The 5,635-nt window shown below is 41.0% G+C and overlaps 1 pseudogene; it reads right to left on the reverse strand.

The window, feature by feature from the left end:
• Positions 1–341: 341 nt before the first annotated feature.
• LOC101660285 lies at positions 342–1,015 on the reverse strand (annotated as a pseudogene).
• Positions 1,016–5,635: the final 4,620 nt, after the last annotated feature.

Genomic DNA, 5,635 nt, shown 5'->3' on the forward strand with positions numbered 1-5,635 from the left:
TCAAGCACACAGAATAGTGATGGTAGTGGATGGGTTAGAGTTGGCGATATCAGTATGAACTCATGGTTTACATACTATAGATTCAACTTGCGTGTATTGTTGTTGTCCGGTACCATTGAGCCTTTAGAGACTTGATGTGTCTAGTAGAATTGCTCTGTTTTGTAGGCGGTGAGTTTTTTTTTTTTTACAGATAACTCAGAATATTTATTAAATGAATGAGTTACAAGGTGGATATTGATGGATAAACTTATTTTTTGTACCTCATAGTGAATGTGAAGCTTTTATATGAGCACAGTTTGCATTCGAATTTGATTTTAGAAAACAAACATGTTCCTTTAAGATTATATCATAGCATCAGAAATTTTAGTGAGGTCTATGCCACCAGAAATTCTCATTTGGCTGAGTTCATTGAGACTCCTCATCTGATGACTGTACTGCAGGAAGTGAACATCATTGATGGCAAGGTTGAAGTGGCTTGCTTCAGACAGGACTTGGATTTTGAATGGTTTGCCCCTTTCAAAGGGGAAAACACTCTGTGTGTCGTCCTTTCCCTGTGTGATCCTGCTTCATGTTATAAACAATGACCTTCTTGTTGTCCTCATTAAAGTGTCAGTTGAGGAAGGCAACATCATTCCTCTAGTGAAATCTAAAGTAATTCTGTTGGCAGCGGACTTGACTGTGTCCAGGATCACTCGAATCCTTCTGGCAAAGGCAGCTTTTAAGACAAAGCCAGGGGCCAACCAAGAATGCCAAAGGGCCCAGAAGTCAGGTGAGCTCCAGGAGCACTTGGCTGTCCGGGAGGAGGGTAGCCTCCTGGTGCTGTGGAGCCAGGATATGTTCCAGGTGGCCCTGGCTTGACAGCCCCTGGAAGGGTATGGCCAAAGTAGGTCCCAGGAGTTATCTGGCCAGGGTGGGCCCCAGGATAGGCGAGGGTAACCCTATGCCCCAGAAGACTGGTTTCTCCAGGCCCCAGACCATCCCTGAGGGTTGGGGTTTCCCAGACCCAGACAGGCATCATTATGAGAAAAATTGTCCAGCAATTTCCCAGCTTCCTGTCTGTGCTGCCCATTCTGTCTCTGGGTGCTCCTGGGCTGTGATCTTTACAGGAACAGATTGCCAGGGTTTTTCCTCCAAAGTAGCTGGGTAGGCTCAAGCCAGCAATGCTTGGGTTAGTAGTTGAGCACTTAGCCACCAGGGCTCCTTCATCATATGTAGGAATATTTCAGATGTGTGCACATACACAGTTTCAGATGTTTCTAACTCTCTCAGCTGAGAGGCCCTACGAGCTGTGGCAGTCTGGCAGTCGTGAGTAAGCCTACTACTCACCCCTTGGTTTCTAAAGCCATTCTCTAAAAGGAACCAGGTCTCTGTGGAGAAACACTGAAGGCAGGGAAATGAAAGATAAAAAGCAAGTAACTCCAAGTGAGAAAGTGCTTTAACCATGCCCAACACACACACACACACACACACACACACACACACACACACACACACAGTAACAGGCCTGGTCAAAGGGCAAAGGAACCAATGCAGAGAAGACTCAATAGCCCAAACCTGCATAATTTTGAGCAACTTAAGAATAAAAAATGTCTTTAATTATAAATCAGAGCATGAGACTGATTTCATCTTGATGTAAATAAATAATCAAAAAGATAAATACATGGAGAAAAATAGATAATTCTGTGCAGAAGTAGACTAAATAATTTATATATACAACACGGGTATCCCTCGCTTTGTCAAAGTTCACTTTGTGCCTCTTCACTTTTATGAAAAGACTTACTTTAGGAGGTCTTTATGTCTTTCATAAACTGAAAGACATCCAAAAAGGATTTTAACTTTTGCAAAAAAAGAGACAAAAAGTGAAACTGGTGTGCTGTGTCTGCTTTGCAGAGAGCTGCTTGCCCAGGAACTGCTCTTAGCATCTCTGCGTCAAGCTGGCAAAGTTTGAACTGGGCCTGTGAGCACTGTAGGCCAGTGTTATTGGATGTGATTTGGTCAGATAGTTTTGGGGTCTGTGAACGCTCAGACAAATTTCCCTAAGAAATGAATGGTAATTGCTTCTTCACTTCGTGTCATGTTGGCTTATGAAAGGTTTCAGAGGAATGCTCTACTTTCAGGTAATGGAGGAAATCTTTATATTTGTTTGCAATATACGAGTAGCTATATACATATTATACATAGTGGAGTTGGAACCTAACTCACTACTTCATCATGCCTTAAGTATAGGCTGTATTTAAAGACTTCCTTCTGAAGATGACTGTGTAAATAAAGGGGTGGGTGGGTTGTGGGGAGTATAACTTTACAATGGTGATACCTTGAAAAACACTACCTAAGCCATGGGATCAGGTTTAATATTATCAGTGATAAGTCATATTGATAGCATGTACCTTTGGTAGGATGTGATGAAAATGGTACTTTGCCTCCTCCCCATAGCCCATAACCCCAGTGTCTCTTAATGAGAACACATCACACCAATCCAAATTGAAGGACATTCACCCAAACACCTGACCAGTATGATTTCAAAACTGTCAAGGTCAGCAAAAACAAGGAAAGTCTAAAGTGTGTCACCGTGAAGAGGAGACCTGAGGAATAAATGCCATTTGAAATCTTAGAACAGAAAAAGGTATTGGATAAAAATGAAAGCAACCAAATAATAGAAGGATGTCATTTAATAACAGGAGTACATGGTGGTACAAATAGCTAATGCACTGGACTGCTCACCAAAAGTTCAGAGGCCCAATTCCACCCAGAGACATTTTGGAAGAGAGCTGTTAGAAATTTACTTTTTGTGGTAGTTACATAATCTGTTGTCAATTTGTGACTTATGAGTGAAGGGGTGGAGTTTAGCCTGCCAATCAGGTTGCAGCTTGATGATTTCATATGGAGGTGCTAAGGAGATGAATAACTTGCTGGAGGCAGGACACATGCTCTCTCACTGCGAAACATTCCATGAAGCTACACTAGAGCTCCAGAGCTGAAGGAGCCACGTGGACACCCCTGCCAGCGCTGAGATGTTTCTACTGCCACTGGATCCACAAGACTTTCCACCCACTTGCCTGTGATGTTCCTGTGTTTGGTGTCATTGCATGTGTTTCCTGAGTCGGAAGAGGAATTTATAGATTGGTGTCAGACATATGGGCTAATATAGGATTTATGGACTGGATCTGGACTGGGCTGGGATGTTTTCTCAATATTCAATTGCTCTTGTATATAAAGCTGTTTCTTATGAGCATATGAATGTCTATGAATTTGTTTTTCTAGTCAACCCAGATTAACACACTTTTTGAAAAAAAATCAGCTCTATAGAGCACCGTTCTATTGAACATATATTAGGCTTGACAGCAACTGGCTGAAGTGAATAATAATGTTATCAATGTTGGTTCATTAATTGTGACATACTAATATGTTGTTAGTTGCTCTCAATGGAAGAAGTTAATGATTTTTTTTAAAAAAAAAGGTATTTGCAGTGAACAAGTTGTTGATCTTGCAAAATTATCTTTTGACATCCAGCTTTGTTTTTATCATCAAGGCTGTATTTTCTGACCACTCTTCCTTCCTCTTTGTTTCGAACTTCAGCATTCCAGTCACTAGTAACTGTCAATGCATCTTGATTACATGTTTGATCAACTTTAGACTGAAGAAGTTGCTAAAATTCTCCACTCACTTCATCATTTGTGTGTTAGACTGGGTTCTCTAAAGAAGTAAAAGTCGTGCTATCTGTGTATCTATCTATCAAAATTATGTCAAGCAAATGACTCACACACTCTGGTTTCAAGTCCAGTCCATGGGTCAAGTGTTAACCTAGAGGCTCTCCTAATTTGAGTCGCTTTGGAGGCTGATGATCAGCAGGAACACCACAGGCTTCAGAGATGGAGGAATTCAAGGTCAACCGGTCAGATGGCAGGTATCTGATGGCTCCAAGGATTGTCAGGCAACAGGACAGGCCATTAGCTCAAGTTCAAAGATGGTGAGGTTGATGAGTCAGAAGCAGGATCCAGACCCAGAAAAAAGTAAACAAGTTCCCCCACAGCATCCACTTATATAGGAATCAGGCCACACCCCAGAAGAAGCTTCCTTTCAATTTCATAAAGGATGTGACTGGAACAAGGAGTTGCACTTTCCTTCATTTTTTCCATAACTGCTTGGCTGCTCACGGAAGAGCCTATCATGGGGTTGATTACATTATGTTAGGTCACATCAGGGGGTTTAGCCTCAATTATCAAACCACTGAGAATCCTGCCTCAGCCAGGTTGACATAATATGTAACTATCACAACTAACTTTAATGGTTGATGAATAATAATTGTATTAACAGTTTTCTTGTAGGCATATTGATATTATCCTATCACAGACAGCATTGTACTTCAAGATAGATCTTGAAATCGTCTTTTTGATGATGAATCCAAGGCCACTCTTCTTGGATTTATCATTTCTAGTGAAGGAAACCATATCATTTTCTAATTTGACATGCCAATACCAGTCCATTACAGCTCACTGATATTAAGAATATTAATCTCTATGAGTTACATTTCACTTTAGACAACTTCCAATTTTCCAATAATCATTCTTCCTGTATTCCATGTTTTGACTATTGATGGATGTTTGCAGCTGTTTATTCTCATTTTGAGGCATGCGACATCAACAAATGGGAGTTTCAAAAACTTTCCTCCGCGTACCTCGTTTCAGGTGATTCTATTTTGCAGAGGTGGCTCTTCCTAAGCTACATGTTGAGTGCCTTCCGACCTGAAGTGTTTACCTTCTGCCACTGTCTCTGGCAAGGTTCCACTCCGCTTCCAAAGGGCTTCCGTGGCTAATCTCTCAGAATTGTGGAATCTATTCCTTGTCGATAGTTTGCTCTTAGTCTGGAAGTTCTGCTGAAACCTGTTCACCACAAGTATCCCAAGTGGCGTTTGAAAAACCTGTGGCATAAATTCTAGCATCATAGCAGCATGCAAGCCACCATGGTAGCTAGGTAACATACACACACACACACACACACACACAGTGGTGATGAATATCCTTGCTGTTATATTGTGACCTATTTTTTAATGATGCCTTTTAGGGTGGAGTATTATTTGCCATTGTTATTTGGACTGGTTGGCACTATGCAGAAGAACATTTCCAAGCCTTAAAACTAGTACACTTCTTAGACCAGCAAGAAGGAGGGGTGGAATGTATAGAGCTCAGAATGAACACTTGGATAACTCAGTGTAAACAAAACAGAATTTATTTGTTTGCTTTTGATATTGGAGCTTTTGCCCTCATCCTGTAACAAAATTTTTAAGCACTATTTTTTGTCTAGAGAAGCAAGTGTCCCGTATAGCTGGATATACTGATATCACGCACTACCAGCATGACTTGTGATCAGAGTCTTTTATTTTTCTGTAGAGTAGTCTTGTCATAAGGAAAGGAGTCTTGTAGGTGCAATGATTAACCATGAGATTACTAACTAGAAGGTCAATAGTTCAAACCTACCAATGCTCTGTGGAACAAATATGTGGCCGATACACAGCTTTTAAAGTTTGCAGCCTTTGAAACTCTATGGGCAGTATCACCCAGTCTTATATGGTTGCTATAAGATGACTCAACAGCAATGGGTTTGTAGTATTGTGAAAACAGAAAGAGATCATGCATGC

Source organism: Echinops telfairi, unplaced genomic scaffold, assembly GCF_000313985.2.
Source record: "Echinops telfairi isolate 266 unplaced genomic scaffold, ASM31398v2 ScPeMD7_7410;HRSCAF=8448, whole genome shotgun sequence".
NCBI lineage: Eukaryota > Metazoa > Chordata > Mammalia > Afrosoricida > Tenrecidae > Echinops > Echinops telfairi.